The following is a 19345-nucleotide window of genomic DNA, read 5'->3' on the forward strand; positions in this document are numbered from 1 at the left end:
CGAATACCGATATTCATTACAACATCACCAATTCAATAAAGCAGTTCAAGTAAAGGTCTCAAACCCTAAGAACTACCCAAACACCCAACATCCTCTCGCCCCCATCTTCATCGACTATAACTAACACCATCATCGCACCATCCTCACTGATAAGCACCACTGGAGCAGTTAACACCGCCATCAGACCATTTATCAATCACCACCATCTCAGCCTTCTCTTCTTACCGAGAAATAGGATGACGTTGCTGAACATCCATGTTCAAAATTTGAAATTGACGTCAGGGTTCGATATCCGTAAACTTCATCCTATAGAATTATAAATCTAGAAATGTCTTCAGGTTTGATTTTCATCTTTCTATATTTGGATTTGGCATCTCCTTTTGATTTTATTATTCTACTACATAACACGTATGTGATGTTGGATTCAACCCTAAATTGTTTCTACCTTTTATATGATTAATATGTGAATATGATGTTTCAGGTCTTTCTTTATTTGCGTATGTGTCTAATTTTTTTTGTTTTTGTTTACATTTAGGGGATAGAAATTTCAGCAGGTTTAATTATACAGGTTGACATACTGAAAGGTAAAGATGATTTTTGTCCTCCATTTGATGAAGGTATGATATACCTTGATAAAAATATAGAAATTTAGTGAGCAAATTCTTTTCAATTTCCCTTTTTATATGTAGGGTGCTGAAGCTTTCTCAAAGGTATTGTGATAGTGGATAATGACATATATGAATATATATTAAGTCATTTTGTTCACTTCGCTTGACAAAGATTATAAATGGTTTTGAATATAGAACTTTAAGTTTGTATATTGTTGATCTGTTTACATGAAAAAAAAGCTCCACCAATCACATTTATAGAGAAGGTACAAATATGTTTACATTCGAGTACCTAGAGGTTGATTGGTATTTTAGTCAAATGCAGAATTGTGAGACATTCAACCGGTGTATTGGTAAAATTTTCTTGTCAACTTCTCACTGGGATCATAAATGGTATTGACAGTAATTGGATCTTTATCATCAGGAGGTGGTTATGTGGTTTTTGAGTAAAATGCATTTTGGTTAAAATTGAAAAATACCAGACAGAATAGATGTGGATATCTATCTTTGTTTTGATTAATTTTGATTTGTTTAATAAATTGATGTTCTGTTTTCTATAGTTACAGATCTATTCTATTTTCCCATATATGGAGATAACACATCAGTCCTCTTAACCATGCATTGGTTCCTATTTCCTGGTATGTTTACAACATTCATGTTATTAGGTGATTAAAATGTTATTTTCTTGATTTCTTGATGATTGGATTGCAGGGACCACCAAGGGTTATTTTCTCTATCACACATCAACTGTCCACCACCATATATGGTCTACTGATGCTTTTCATTACGAGGTTCCTTGAGATCAACAATTTTATTCCTTCTTCCCTTTCACATCATATATAAACCTGGAATTTTAAAACACATTTATGGTTTTATCATTTCGTAATTATGCTTTCATATATAAATTGATTTCTAGATGGAAGATGAAGAATCCGGATATTCTAGGGTGTAGTGTCAGATATAACTATTAATCCATGCTCTTCAGCACGATTTGTATAATAGCACATTGCATGCATATAATAATGCAAATATTATTTTCTTGTTTCAAATTTGGGTAGTTTTATTCTCCAGAACCGTCACACACACATACATACACACCCGATGATGGTTATTTAATTCTCTGTTTATACTATCAAAGTCTATCATTGTTAACTTATTGTGTTTGTTAATGTTGTATAAAGTGGAACATATTGGATATTATGTTGCTGGAAAGGAAATCAAGAAAAAAAAAAAAGACTTGATAGCAAGAATCAATGACTCAAATAGTTGGTGGCTTCAGGTAATTTTTTTAAAAACTTGCATACTTGACGTCATAAATGATTTAGTTTTTAAAAGATTTAAACATTCTATCAAATGTGTTATTTTTTTAAACATTTCGGGTTCAAGATAACTAATGATATTGAAGATGGGGAAGTTAAACTTACTTAAGAAGAAAGTAAGCTTATTCACAAACTATTGAAATGGCATTACCCACATGCAGACTTTGATCCACATGTTGTATGTGTCTTTTTTTTGTAACATCACATCAAAATGTAATTAACAATGTTTAACTGAACCTATACAATGCATGTCCTTTTTGCAGCATTATGTAGATTGGTTTGCGTGGATGGTGATAAATATTTATTCTCAGATCCCCCAAAAAAAACAGGGAAGAGCTAGAACAGTTGGTGCCATCCTCTAAAGTTAAAGTTTATTTTGATAGCACTACCATAAGAAACTTGTGATGCCCTCATGTTACTTATTATGTAGGACTCAAAACTATAATGACCAGTTTGTGTAATTTCTTAGATATTTTGTTTCATCTGTATGATCTTTATGTCATGTAAAATTAAATTCAGGTAGGCTTAATTGCTTAAAGCAAAGCATGAGTGTGTTGAAGTTTGGATTGATGCCTGTTCTGGTTGTTAACTTGGTTACCATTAAAAAAGAAAAGAATGTAAGCCACCACTATGTAATTCCTTTCATATTATTATTATTTTTTTGTTTTGTAACAACATTACACATGCTTTTTGTGATTATTTATAGATCATGTTCTTCATCTCAAAAGTTGAATGTATTCAGAAACACCAAGTTCAAAAACAATGAGTAAAATATGTTGTCTGTTATGTGAAACTTTAATACGATATTGTAGAAGTTTGACCGAATAATAATATATAATAATAGACATCCATTTTTAATTAAAATTAATGCAATTTATAATTAATTAATGATTATTTATAAGCAAGACGTTCCTTAAACAAATTAAATTTGTAGTATTTATTTTTGCTAAACTTGCAATAATTTATGTTTAATCGAATTCTGAAAAATTTAAACTATAGTATTTATTTTTGTTAAAATAATTAAAATTGTAATTTTGAAAATGATGGACCAAATTGACTGTATTAAAAGATAATTTAGCAGAATTTTAAATGTATATCAATGCAATATTGTTTGGCTAACTTTAATTGGTTGACAATATTTGGGTAACCACAAATAAATTTCGAGCAGGTACCATGTAATGTGGTATAGGGTGAATAGTTTATTTTCGATAAATATGACCATGTTTCCAATAAATTTAAAAGTGACCATTTAAAATGTGTTCATCGAGTGTTCTTGTAATATTTATTATTGACATTTCGGAGTTGGCAACATCGCACAGGTACCCCATTATATGAAAATATGAATTTGGTCGAAAGTGTTGTCTCTTTGAGTCATTGCCGAGTTGAAATTTTTTACAAATACCACCCTAAGTTTCAAAATTACAAATTTACCTACAGTGTATAAGGAAATGTTATAATAAATATTAATAACTTAAAAATAAGATTGTATAAAATACAAGGCGAGCTTCTATAATATTTGCAAAAAGATTGTTAATATTAATTTTCTTTAACGACATTTTCTAAGCAAGAAATAAAAAAAAAAATTAAAAACCAATAAGAATTATATCACGTGATTTTGTAAAAGTAGATTAATTTTGTTTTTGAGAATTAATAATTAAAGATAAATGCTTTAAAAAGTATATTAGAGTCAGGATTGTTTGTCATAGTCAACAATTGATGACTTATAATAATATATTATTTTATCTATATAAATGACTTTTGATGTCTTCTATCTATTTTAATCATCTTTCACCAAGTCCATACTCACCAAACAAAATTTGTAGATATCAAATTAGATATAAAAATTAATATATTTGAGTTATCTATTTTTTTAATTAGTCATGTTTGACATAAGTCATGAACACAAACCAAACCAGACAGTCAAAGAATTTACAGTAAGATTAATCAATCCAACAAAAAACAAAAAAACCAATTTGGTAACATCAAATCAGTACAATTCACCATATATCCAATTGAGAATTTTAAACATCTCAAATATATATTACAATTGTCTTAACTATACGTCGCTATTGCATTGTGCAAGTATTGCCACATTGCATGTGGCTATTTCATAATGCAAACATATTTGGGAAAGTAATCACAAAAATATACTATTCGATGAAAATAAACTACTAGCTAACTCTTATTTGTGTGTTCCTTAGAATATGAAATATTTTCAAAAGTAAACTAATTACCATAAGTAATATGTTTAAAGGAAAATATGTGTCACCCATAATATGTTCCTTGAAATATAACATGTTTTCAAATGAAACAAATTGTTGAAAGAAACTATTTGTTGTCACCGCTTTGCGCGGGTACACCACTTGTGTGTGTGTGTGTGTGTGTATATATATATATATATATATATATATATATATATATATATATATATATATATATATGCTAAATAATTTGGTAAAGGTAAGGAATAGCCGGTTATAGAAGCGGGTGGCAACGCATTTGGTTCTTTGTCTTCAATAAGTATTGCATGACCGAATAATTCAAGGAAGGGCGCACCGCAGGGAGGGTCCTTCAAAAAAAATTTTATGAGTTTTTCATTTTAAAGTTTTTTAATTGCTTGCAATCTTACACGTTTTATGTATATAGCTTTTTCATTCTTTAATATTGTTCTATTCCTTTACTTCACTAATTACAAACGAAAAAAAAAACTATTGTTGGAACTATAAACAAGTTTGTAAAAAAAGTTTTAATACAGTGGAGTTATGTTAAGGTTTTTGGTTTTTAATGTGGTACCAAAAAGCTTATAGCAAGTTTGGTTGGGTTTGGTCCGGAGTGGAGTTATGTTAAGGTTTTTGGTTTTTAATGTGGTATCAAAAAGCTTATAGCAAGTTTGGTTGGGTTTGGTCCGGATATATTGATGTTTTTTTTGGTCTTCAATATTAAAGTAGTTAGTTTTAGGGTTTATTTGACACTTGTTGATTGAATTAGATCTAATTAAGTCAACGTAGAATTAGATCATACACATCCTTAAATCTAATTTGATAATAGACATATCAAATGAGTTAAGAGCAAGTCAGAGCCTTTCAAAATGTGATATCAAATAATATGAATTTGACCGAGTGAAACTTAGGTATTGTTTGTGTTTTCAAAGTGTAAATTCATAAAGTCTGCGGACCACCTCTACAAATCTCTGCAGTAGAAGAGGTGGACCAACGGATGCAGTCTGTAATAAGAAGTCTATTTGTTTTTTAATATTTGTAGGTTGCTATAATAAACTGAAATTTAAATAAACTGATTTTACAAAATGAAAATAGTTCTTAACACCGAAATTTTAATAGTTATAGTCCTAAAATTTTGAAAGAATATTAAAAAGAACATGTAAAAAAACAAAAATATAAATTTTCAAAAAAAGATCTAAAAAAAATATAAAAGAAGCTAAATTTTAAAGAACATGTAAAAAAAACAAAAATCTAAATTTTCTAAAAATTAAAAAGAAAAAAAACTAATTTAAAATAACATAAAAAATAATAATAAAAAAATGAAGAAAATATTGCAAACAATGCCTACAAAATCATAAAAGAATCACACATGTTAAAAAGATGCAACCGAAACTGAAAATATTATTAAAAGAAACGATAAAAAATTATAAAAAAAAAAAATTAAATTTAAAAAATTAAGTTATAAAAAATTGTGGAAACTGTAAAAGTAAATTGTGCCAAATTCGTAAATCAATGTTTAAAAAAATCAAAGTTAAAAAAACACAATTGGAAAAAATGAAAGCTAAATAGGTTTGAAGAGGCAAGTTAAGTATTGCGTCGGGCATAACACATGCAGAAGTTTTGTAGTGTGAAGTCTTCCAAAAAACAAACTGCTGCAAGAGGGCAAATGTTGCGCGTGTGCTGCGCCGCGCAGCAAAAAGTGGTCTGAAGATGTGTTTTTAAAAATAAAAACAAACAATCTCTTGGGCTGTGTTTGTTTCTTATCCGCAGATCTTTTTGACATCTTTTGTCTGCCCTGTGCGACCACCCACACACATTAGGTTTCGTAGACTGTTTGTTTTAGAAGACCGTAGACCTAAAAAGGGTATGCACGTCCTATTCATGACACAGATGTGGACTAAAGTCTTTTAACAACTTCAAACATCTTCTAACTTAAAAAAGAAAACATCTTTTTTTTATTCATTTTATATCAAGATTTTTTAACCGGTGTATAGTGTTTTACAAAAATAGTTACCAATTAAAAGTAATTCAAAATTATTACAAACTAATTATAGTTTTATCTAAAAAATACTTATATTCTTAACATCGTTGTTTTCACGCTTATTTTACTATTTCTCTAGTTTACCTATTGGGCAAACCGCAAATGACATTAAAGCTCTTAAATTTTCAAAAAAAAAAAAAAAAAAAAAAAAACGATTTTACCTTTGAATGAGTTTTAGGTCCAGTAAAACCGGATGTTTTGTTTAATTTGTTATTTATATCTTTTAGCCGGTTTCCAATTAACTAGTAGGTAACCTACCTGATATTAGTAAGACCATTGAGTTCAAAAAAATGTTCGAATTATTAGTAGCAAATACTTTATTATTATAGAAGCACTAAATCACCCAAATAGTAATGTCATAATCATCACCTCCATAACAATCTTTTTCATTTTCTAAACCCTGTTATTATAAACCCAATCAAACAACTCATGAACATTAAACACATTTGGAATGGCATCTTCCCACCCTTGACTAATACACACCCACAAAAGAGCTAAAAGTTCTTTTTATAACAACATAAATTATATTAAAAGAAACTAACAAGACGCTAGAAAAAAGTATAAAACCAAAACATTACATAATAGCAAGAGAAGAATTTTGCAATCACCGAACCCCAACTAAATGAACTCTTACACCTACTATGACACCAAGAGTATGCGTGCATAATGATATCATAAAAAGAAGACTTTTCTAGGCAGAGCTTTATAAAAAAAATATCTTATTCCTAAATAGCCCCCATAAAGTTCTTAACAACCTTGTTAAGATGCAAATTGCCAAACCACAAAAGCCTATTGTCATGTGAAAAGATAGCGGGGCAATCTAAAACCCACTAACCCATCTTCTTCTCCAAAAGAGCCAAAGCGAACGGATAAGAAAAGGACAAATAGTTAACCAATTCCACTCCATTGTAACAAATAAGGCAACACAAGCTAGGAACATCTAATACTCGCTTAAAGAGGTTTGAGAAATGCTAGTATGCCATCAGGTTTTTTAGTAGAAAAAGGGACAACATCTGTTATATTTGATTTAATATTAATATCATTCTTGTAAGTCAGATTAAATGAAAATATTATTAAAAATTAATTATAAAAAACAAAAATGTTGAAACTATAATATTTCACCTTTCAATGTCATTAGACTGGTTTTGTATTTTGGGTGGTGCTCTTAATGTCAGATAGCTTACTATTGAAGTTGCCTTCTATGTCAATCACTCTTACAAAACTTGAATTATTATTTAGATTGAGGGACGAAAGTCGTATTAAAAAATAAATAGGAGGAGATGTAATACAATGTTCTAGAAAATAACATATGTTTCATTGGATAATTCTAAGATTCCTGCCAAAAAAAATATTAAGAATGTTTAGTGTCACTATCATGATGTAACTTAGCTCCATCTAATAAAAATATAATTGTAAAAACATATGAAGTTAGTTTTAGGTCGTCACACACCGAAATTATTTTGGAGGAATTGTTATCGTTATGATTTGCATACCGGCAAATAATGAAAATACTTATAAATTTTCAAAAAATAAATTGTCATCTTTCTTCCTTCAAGAGCGAAAGTACTCTGAAAAAAAAAATAATACAATAGGACCCTCGAATAAAAGGAATAAACTTACAATTCAAATGAACATTATTAATATGTATATTATTATGTTTACAGAAGCAGGCTTTTCCATGCCTTCTAAAATTAGGGAAAAAGAAACACTTATAACTTACTTTTCATTTTTGGTTCTGTTTTTATACGTACGGGAACAAATAGACCTTACAAAATTAGCAACATTGTGAAAAAAATAAGTAAAAAAGACAAGGAAATTTGGTTATGTCACAATATTTATTGAAATGATGAAAATATCGTAACTTTTGCATGAAGACATTATGCTTCTTCTAATAATATATATTCAAACTATATAAGTCTCCTGAGTAGCATCTAAGCATAGCTAACATTGTATGTCTCACCTTTTAAGGTCTTGATGAAACTTTTGTGTATTTTTAAGTAAAAGTCATATCATAGCTAAGTTTATAACCAATTCATAACTAAATAGTAAAAACAGTTTATACAAAACTCACCCATTGTTTATAAGAATCGAGATTTTGAGTTAAGCACCAGATGAAAATTGAAAATAACAGATGCTTCTTTCATTGGATAACTCTGAGATTCCTACCAAAAAGAATGTAACGTCATGTTCCAAATCACTTTCCTAATTCGGGAATGTGGCTTGAGGATAGATTCTCATAAGGTTTGGGGCCTTTGGAAGGGAGAGATATCTAAACCCATTCACATATAGATAATGTAAATGAGGTGATCCGGGAGCTGGGTCGTGTCTTGAAGCCAAAGGGGTATATCGGTAAAGTGGCAGTTCGAGCCCTTTATGGGTTTTGGGTTTTATTCGAAAGGCTATAAGGCTTAGGCGTGTTGTTAGGGGCGTAGGGCTTCTCGCCACCTTTTGTGGATATAAGGTTCGTCGGAAACGGACCTAGAATGATGGAGTTATGATAGTTTGAGGGCTTTGGCAGTTTTGGTCCCTGGGTGGGAAAGACTTGTATTTCACCATGCATGCAAAGGTGACAACCAATGAGTACGTTCAGCATAAGCTGGGAACGCCCGACGTAGTGTTGGACAAGTGAAACGTGGGTGCGAGGATGTACGCCCAACGTACAGGGAGTAAGCCCAGCGTACGTTCAAGATCTCCAAAACCCTAATTTTTAGGGTTGACTCACTATTTAAAGCACCTTAAGTCCAAGGGGGTGCGCCTCTCTTTCATTCTCAGATCCTTAAACCCTAAATTCGAATGGTAGCTTCATCCAAGAGTGTTGTGATCTTTGTGGGTGCATTTGGGTGGTTTTTGGTGCATTTCAAGAAGTGGAAGCTCAATACAAGGTGGTGGTTTAAGGGAGGGCTTGTAGATCGGGATTTCTTGATATATTTTCAGCTCAAAGAAGGTAAAAAGTTCTGAGCTTGATCACTATATGTTGTTATTTATGAATATGTTGGTTTTTACTCCCTTTTTGGCCTCATGAGCAACATCTAGTGGGTAGACACCACTCCAGGAGCTTTGAGTTGCTACTCTTAGAATTTTTGTAACACCGTAAATTTTCAAACAAAATTTTCTTTATTAAATCACATAAAACTCAATATCACATTTTCTCAAAAACCACAATATATCCAATATCAAAAGCACAGATCAACAAAACAACTGATAATATCCCAGAATCCTCAACATAATCTCGAACAGGTGTGTACAATCAAGCCGACGCCTTCCTGCGATCTAGAGAAGTACCTGAAACACATATCACACAACACGGTAAGCACGAAGCTTAGTGAGTTCCCCAAATTATCACACACAATAATTCTCCTAAAATATGCATACACACAACAATACACATATAATCACAAACAACATACTATAGGTCCAATCAATCATCGGGTTGGAATACCCCAGGCCCTCAACCATCGGGTTGGAATGTCAACATACTATGGGTCCAATCATCCACCGGGATGGAATACCCCATGCCTGTTGACTGACGCACGAAGCAGCCCAGTCTAACCGTATACTATCACAATATGTCGGGTCCAATCAACCATCGGGTTTGAATACCCCAGGCCTAATCAACCTACGGGTCAAGTCATCCATCCGGATGGAATACCCCAGGTTGGAATGCCAATATATATATATATATATATATATATATATATATATATATATATATATATATATATATATATATATATATATATATATATATATATATATATATATATATATATATAAGAGGTCCAGTCATCCTCGGGATGGAATACTCTCGGCCCACAACCATCGAGTTGGAATGCCCACATATTACGAGTCCAATCATCATTGGGAAGGAATACTCTCGACCCACAACCATCGGGTTGGAATGCCCATGTCTTTTGGCTCTCACACAAAGCAGATAAGCCTCAACCACTAGTCAAACATGTGCACATATATCAGATAATTACATAATAGCCTATAGACAGACAAACCGATGTAACATATCATAACATCATAATAACATTCTATCTACCAGGATACCGATCTAGCACATCATACGATACTCGAGCATATATAACATATCATGATGACAATCCAAAAAGGGCCGGCCTTGGTGCCTTAGACCCTTGAGTATAGTGAGGAGAACTCACCTCACACTGCTGAAGTCCAGCGGATAAAACTCCAACTGCTGGTTGATAGATTCCCGAGTTCTCAATATCAAAACAACACCCATCATATGGCCCAATTTTCCAAATTGGGCCCAGACCTCTACATGGTCTTACCCTAAGGCCCAACCATTTAGTCCAGTCCAAACATTTGGCATTTCAATTGGTCTAACCTCTCATAACCCTCAAGGCCCAGTTATGGCCCATCTATGGCCCAATTTTCCAAATAAGGCCCAAACCCTCACATGGGCCTTACCCTAAAGCCTATCCAAACATTTTAGTCCATTTACTTGTTCTTGGATAGCCCAATCACCAAAGCCTAATAGAAAGGCCCAACTCAAGGCCCAAGTGAAATTAGGGTTTTCACATGAAATGACGATTAGGGTTAAGTGTTCCTACGTAACCCATTAGGACTTAATCCATTAAGTCCAATATTTCCTTAGGTTAATTGCAAATGATTATTAATTAACATTTTCAGTCTAATAAATAATTCCAATGTGGGTCCCGATAATTTCCCATAATTAGGATTTCATGACATTAGGCTTTTCTAAACCCTAATTAGGGTTTCCAACCCAAATACAAGCCCATTATCCAAATAGTTAGGCTTTTAGGTCAATTAGGGCTTCATTAGGCCTATTAGGGTTTAACAAGTCTGACTCCACCCACTACCACCTCGGGTAGTGATGGTCAACGACGGCCACCACCTAATAGTAGTGGTGATGGATGTTCCTTAATTATTCCGATCAAATACAATGTTACAACATGATAACCAAATAAAAACACACACACATACACATACGCTCAACCACCCTTGTGGCGGCAGGCAGTGGTCGGAGATGCTAGCCACCACTTCACGGTGGTGGTGGTGGTGGTTCACTTTTGATTCCTAATCTCGCAACACACACACTTAACGCAATACATCAACACACACACACACACACCTAAATACATAGTAAAACTAGCACACAACCATCTTCCACGGTGGCTAGTGGCAACGGAAAAATGGCAGCAGGCGGCGGTCGTGACTGAGGCATAACATCGAAACACTGGAGAAGGAAAAGTTGAGACTGCAACGACAACAATATCCCACCTTGCGAGCTACGAACACAACCACCACTTCACGGTGAAGCAGCCGCTAGGAGCGGTGGTGGCGATGTAGCAGTAAACAGAACAGAGAGGAGATGAGAGAGGTTTATGCGTCTTCAATCGAGAATAGCAACAATGACAACCACGGTTTTGCTCCTCCAACCTCCGTAACGTGATGGTATCAACTTGCGGTTCTTTGTTGTAGGTGGCGGCAGTGGGAGCAGCGGCGGTGTCGGCTTGACAACTCACAATGGCGACAAGGGATGGTGGCAGTATCAGTTGTTAATGGTGGTCTACGAAGTAGCAACACTTGGAGGCTGTCCTCCACTCCTCGGCGGTCTCGGGCTCTTTCCTCGTGGAGAAGAAGGTCGACAGTGGCTCCCTTGGTGGCCTTGGCTGATCGGAAAGATGAGAAAGGAGGTGGCGGTCGAGCTGGGCGGCGATGATGGAGGTTGGAGCATAAGGTGGTGGTTTCCCAATAGATTAGGGTTAGGGTTAAAGAAGATGGCGGTATATACCCACTCATATGAGGATCTTTTTCCATAATACACTTTCAGTCCTCCATGACACTTCCTTTAAACTTTAGTCCATATATTACCAAATGGCCCCTCTTCTACAAAACCTTTTCAACTTAGGTCCAGAATTTACACTTTAACCCCCCAAAGATTCAAATCTTGTCATCTGGCTCCCCGAAACGAACACCTCGCTAATTATTATTTAATTTTGGCTACAATAATATAAAATAATAATAAAATTACATCTCGGGGTTTCGGGTTTATTATTTAATTACTCTATTTTAAACGGAATGTTACAACTCTCCCCCATTTAAATTGAATTCCGTCCTCGAAATCATTCCTTATCATTCCTTACATGCCAGACTATTTGAACGACATGGCCACAGTCCCGAGCATAACCCCAACCTTCCCAGACAATCAAGACTAACCCTAACAGGGTTTTAAAACCTGAAAATGGACAAATTCCTCGTATTATGATCACATTACACATATGATATCTGTAGTCTCGAGATCGTCTAGCTTCCTAACAGACCGCCCACACTGAATCATTGTCGAATTCACTGCACGTATCTCCTAACTGGCTACTCAACTTCTGATAATCTGAGGTTCCCACCAGAAAAAAGAATCAAAAATCATACACTGCTACCTATAATTCTTTTCTTGACAAGAGATTAGGTACTCCTTTAAGAGAAACTCGTTTTGATAACCAGTTCCCAAGGGTATAATGAATAATGGGATGTAAACTGGGAGATGAACCCTTTTAGGGTTGACAAACAGTGCTTCCTTTAGCTCCCGAACCATATACACATAATGACCAACTAAAAAGCACGGACACTCATTCCTGGCCCAATTAGCCTCGGACTGGAATACCAGGGATGCATATGATGGGCCCAATCATCCTTAGGATGGAATACCCTCGTATCATGTACATGTTTGGCCCAATCAACCCTCGGGTTGGAATACCAAACATGTCAGGTCCAATCAATCATAGGGTCCGGTCATCCTCGGGATGGAATACCCTAGTTCGTAATGCCACTATATACAAAACTCGGGTCTAAACTCATAATCTTGAGATACGAGGACCTACCCTTGTATTTCGCACAAAATATTCTGATTACTCACAGTTAATTACGGCTCACCCAAACCTCAACAATGTGTCCATTCCGAAAGCGCTCCAACAGGAGGAATGAACTATTAAGATCACTAGGCCCACAACCTATGACTGGAATACCCCCAATAAAATATCAACATTGTCCCTGACACATCAGTCGTCCCATACTCCGACCCTAAAGGTACTCTCGTTCCTCTATTATCCAAAAGAAAAGGCCTATCCAACGTCCTTCTCAGCATCAACTAGTACCACGATGCTGAAACCCCACCATGCACGATTCACTTATAGAATAAGTTGCTACCCAAGCAAGATCCTACGAAACCATGGTTGTACATGACCCGAGAATAGGATGATTGTCGAACTCTAGATCCAATTTGCAAACTATAACCCAGACCTGAGAATGTACGTAATCCGAACCAACCCTAATGCCACCTTGAACACCCACATATACACACGAAGAATCACTACCATGCACATATTTGGGAATCCATAACTTCATATTTTCTCGCCACAAAGCCCACACTTGATCGAGATTGATCCGATTCTACTAATACAAAACTAGTCCGAGAAGACTTCCACGATTATCCCAAAGGTTACCGAAAACCGAGTCTGATACGAATGAAAATTCTATTCCATCATTGAGGGGTAACATAACCCAGAGACTTAGGAAACATAAACACACTGCACAAGGGAATTGGTGACGCGTTCCTAGCTTCTCAAATGTCACCTCTTGAATCCCTTCGGAGGAGTCCCGCTTCCTGAGAGGTTCCGATTAACGCCTGTCCGACCATTCTGGAAGCCGTAACTTGAACAACAACAAACAAAACCTTCAATGGCTGACGCTCAACCTGATAATTTCCAATTCTCCCCCACTTAGAACACTAATCACCACCCACTGGTGTGAAACCAAAGCATAACTTAACTGTTCCAACCATGTATCACCATACACAAGCATGTAATTAATAACCTACACAGAATAATCCTCCAGATATGGATCAAATGAACCCCAAGAGAATCTAAATTCCAGCTAAAGACCTTGGAGTTTCCCCGTTATATCCGTTTACAAAGCGTATTCAACCACTGATTTACGATCCAGGCATACCTTGTCTACTTATATTCTGAATATAGCCCGACACCTAGCCTTCCTACCTCTCAAGAATGTCGCTTTTGTACACGTCGCTAAGAACTCGTGCCACATTAGACCACTTGTGTACACCAGCACTAACATGTTGTCGCCGACCACTACGACCAACAGTCCCCGAACCAAAAATACAACCTGACCCCTAAGGTCACAAACCTGCTCAATTCTTTGAACACAGAAAAATCGAAAGGGCACAATCCTTGCCCTAGAGAATGAAATTCCAATCCATCAATCAACCCTTCTACTTCCAGTTGCAAAACTCCAGCTGAACATAATCATCACTCCCTTCCGGAGTTCCCGTGACTCGCACCCCGACCTCGAGCAAAACCCCCGAAGCCCCACATCCAGAAATTCCTGTGCCAGCATTTCCCGCTCAATCCGCGGAATGTAATGAGTACAAAACATCTCCCTGATCCCAAGTAACTGCAGCCCTCTACTCATCAGAATATGTCCCAGTAACAAGTCTCGCTATTGGAAAGTTCGACCAGCTCCTCCCCCTGCCTTCGTTACAACTGTTGTAGCTGTTGCGGCAGCCGTCTCAGTAAGGGTTGCATAGCACTCATCGAAATACTCAACCATGGCAGTCTTAATAGACCCAAACATCTCCGGAAATTGTCCCCGGACAATCTCGATCACCTCCTCCTGGATGACCTCACTGACACGATCCTTTGACAATATTGGCCTATCCTGGCTGCCAGCTGTAACAACGTAAATTTCAAACAAATTTTTCACTTTTTAAAAATTTAATTTCATTCATAAAGATTCTCAATTCTCAATGTATCACATAACAAATCCATAAAATCACATCCCAAGATCAAAATGTATGAAACTCCAATAGTGTGTACTGATCATGTTGGCGCCTTCCCGCGATCCTCACTGGTACCTGAAACACATAACACAAAAATTGTAAGGACAAGGCTTAGTGAGTTCCCCAAAATACCACATATAACACATATTAGCCACTTGAGGCTATAATTCTATGGACCCTCCGGTCCTAACTCTGTGAATCTTCCGGTTCTAACTCGATAAACTATGGAACATACACAACATGAATCACATAGAAATAATGCAGTGTATCACAATCACATAAATAACATACAAGGTGCTCTGTCATATAAATCTAATTACCACTCTAGGTAAAGTATAGTGACAAGACTCACCTCGGGTAACTCGGTAAATCTCGAACTCGGTAAAAATCTCGTCTAGCCTCCACCTAATCACATGGAATAAGTACTCTAATCAATACAACTCTCAAGGTTAGACTAAATCCTTCTCTTAGCACTCTCACAAGGGTAAAAGACCATTTTACCCCTCTCATGGCTCAAAGACCCAAACATTGACCAAACCCTGAAAGTCAACAAAAGTCAACTCTCCGCGTTACGCTGTGCGTACCAAACCTGTACGCTCGGCGTACCCGGCATCCTCACAGAAACGGGGAACGCGACCCCCTCTGTGCGCGTACTGGGATTACGCCATGTGTCAATCCCAGTTTCATGCTCCTTTGCTTTTGGGGTCTTAAACGGTTAAGACACACGTCCAACTCCCAGATCTAACTACCCCTAAGCCTCTTAATCCATAAAGTTGGTGACTTTAAGCCTTTACATGGCTATAAGAGTCACCAACACCCAAAACATTCCACTTCCAACACTTTAAGCCCATAACTCAAACATGAGTTCATAATGACGACCAAGCAGGGATTTTTATGGATCAACAACACACATAACACTGAAATGGGACAGGTCTAGGTCCATGGAGCCCCTTTTGCTCATAAAGTCTCCACCTTTAGGACTTAAACCCTAGAAATGGACCAAAAAACACCAAACCAAAATAAAGAGGAAAGTTTTGAGCTTTTTACCTCTAAGTGAAGATCCTCCCTCAGAAGAACTCAGATCCAAGCTTAAACTCCAAACCTTAGCCTCCACAAGCACCCCTCCTTCTTCTTCACTAACACACAAAGGCACTTTTAGCTCAAAACACTCACACACAAGCTTTAGGAAGAAGGAAATGCTCTCTTAGGGTTTCACTCTCTGAAATGGTGGCTGAGGACAAGGCCTTAGCATTCCTTTTATAGTGCACAAGCCACAAGTTAGGGTTTTCATCTGGACCCGCTACGCCCAACGTAACCCTGGGTACGCTCAGCATACCTAGGCGAGTCTGCGTCCAAGTTAAGCGCATGAGTATGCGCAGCATACTCTTCAGTATGCCCAACGTACTCATTTTCCTTAATGCATCATTTAAGGGATTAACTTGACAATCTTGGAAAATAGATGGGTTTAAGAGACACACCTGAAATTCGGGATGTTACACCAGCCCCCGATCCTGATCCGGATCCGGTCTCAAAACGTCTCGTAACCACCATTCTGATAATACACCAGAGAGATCTCAGATAATCCATATAATAACAGGGAACCAACTCCCAACTAAACCCTAGGGGTTGTGACTACCTTGCTATGTGTATGGGTCTTGTGCTTTCAGTAGTACGGGCCCATACTGCCTTCTACACCTACCCATATTTGTCTCAAGTATCATCAAAACGCCCTAACTTTCTACATAACATGGTGATTGCTCAATCCTCACTCCTAGAGGAATGTTAAGTATCTTATAATTGGCCTATAGGCCTCGTACAACCCACCCATGAAACTTCCACCAACCCTGTTGCACTCGTGTATGCTAACCATACATAACGTTGGACCTTATAGACTTTTGAATACTTGATCCTACCCTAAGCCCTTCATCAAACAAGAACAAGAAATAGCCAAACCAAACATTCTCAAACTATAAGATCTTAATTATGTATAGCCGCGATGCATACACTAAGCAAGTAAAGTAATGATGTCAATTCCATATAAGGAAAAACCCTAAACTACCAGGCATCATACAATCATGCAATTCTATCATGCAATTCCTGAAGATCCCTAGCCTATTACTAGCATGATGTTCTAACATATCTCAATATCAAATAACCGCATGGTATTTTGGGATCTACTTACTGGCTCAGGCTGATCGTACACTTTGCATCCTCCTTTAGTATTTTGAAAACCATTTGAAAATCATTTTGAAATTTTTTTCCTTGATTTGAGACTGGATTCACATGAATGTTCCTCCAATTAACTCAAACCAAGGCTCTGATATCAACTTGTAGCACCCATAAGATCAAGTCAATTTAAAACTTTTTCAAACATCCAAAAGCCATTAGTTATTACAAAATGTTTTCAAAATAGTTTCATATCAGAGTATCCTAGAAACCATAAGTCCAAAACAGGAGGATGTGTACGGTCACGCCATCGCCTTGCCGAAACATCTGAAGCAGCTGAAACAATAAAATGAAATTGTAAGCACAAAGCTTAGTGAGTTCCCCCAAAATACCCATACACACAACAATACACATATAATCACAAACAACATACTATATGTCCAATCAACCATCCAGTTGGAATACCCCAGGCCCTCAACCATCGGGTTGGAATGCCAACATTCTATGGGTCCAATCATCCACCGGGATGGAATACCCCATGCCTATTGACTGATGCACAAAGCAGCCCAGTCTAACCGTATACTATGACAAATATGTCGGGTCCAATCAACCATCAGGTTGGAATACCCTAGGCCCAATCAACCTACGGGTCAAGCCATCCATCCGGATGGAATACCCCAGGTTGGAATGCCAATATATATATATATATATATATATATATATATATATATATATATATATATGTATATATATATGTATATATATATAATAGGTCCAGTCATCCTCGAGATGGAATACCCTCGGCCCACAACCATCGAGTTGGAATGCCCACATACTACGAGTCCAATCATCCTTGGGATGGAATACTCTCGACCCACAACCATCGGGTTGGAATAACCAGGTCTTTTGGCTCTCACACAAAAGCAGATAAGTCTCAACCACTAGTCAAACATGTGCACATACACACACACACACTTAATGCAATACAACAACATCACACACACCTAAATACATAGTAAAATACGCACACAACCACCTTCCACGGTGGCTGGTGGCGACGGAAAAATGGCAGCAGGAGGCGGCCGTGACTGAGGCATAACATTTAAACACTAGAGAAGGAAAAGCTGAGACTGCAACGACAACAACAACCCACCTTGCGGGATACGAACACAACCACCATTTCACAGTTGTCTGTGCCAGGCGGTAACCGAAGGGCACAGAAAGAGGCAGCCGCTCGGAGCGGTGGTGGCGACGTAGAAGCAAATAGAACTGAGATGAGAGGAGAGAGGTTTTTGTGTCTTCAACCGAGAACAACAACAGTGACAGCCACTGTTTTGCACCTCCAGCCTCCGTAACGTGATGGTGTCAACTTGCAGTTCTTTGTCGTCGGCGGCGGCAACGGTGTCGGCTTGGCAACTCATAATGACTGCAAGGGACGGTGGAAGCGTCAACTGTTAATGGTGGTCTACAAAGTAGCAACACTTGGAGGTTGCCCTCCACCCCTCGATGGTCTCGGGCTTTTCCTCGTGGAGAAGAAGGTCGACGGTGGCTCCCTTGGTGGCCTTGGCTGATCGGAAAGATGAGAAAGGGAGGTGGCGGTCGAGCAGGGCGGCGATGATGGAGGTTGGAGCATTAGGTGGCGGTTTCCCAACAGATTAGGGTTTAGGTTAAAGAAGGTGGCGGTATATACCCGCTCATATGAGGATCTTTTCCCATAATACACTTTCTGTCCCTCCTTGACAATTCCTTTAAACTTTAGTCCATATATTAGCAAATGGCCCCTTTTCTACAAAACCGTTTCAACTTAGGTCCAGAATGTACACTTTAACCCCCCGAAGATTCAAATCTTGTCATTTAGCTCCTTGAAATGAACACCCCGCTAATTAGTATTTAATTTTAGCTAAAATAATATAAAATAATAATCAAATTACTCTTGGGGTTCTAGGTTTATTATTTAATTACTCTATTTTAAACAGAATGTTACAGCAGTTCAGCCGTTGACAATTGAGTTAGTGGGTGTGTCAGGGTGCGAGACCCTGAATGATATGATTTCTAGAGCCAAGAGCGAGGGATTGACTTGGAGCACCTTGGGAAGAGGGGACCAGATCAGGTGCATATATTGGAGGGTTCCGGAAAGAGACCCAAGAGTTCGG

This window comes from Lactuca sativa, chromosome 8 (genome assembly GCF_002870075.4).
Source record: "Lactuca sativa cultivar Salinas chromosome 8, Lsat_Salinas_v11, whole genome shotgun sequence".
NCBI classification, from domain to species: domain Eukaryota; kingdom Viridiplantae; phylum Streptophyta; class Magnoliopsida; order Asterales; family Asteraceae; genus Lactuca; species Lactuca sativa.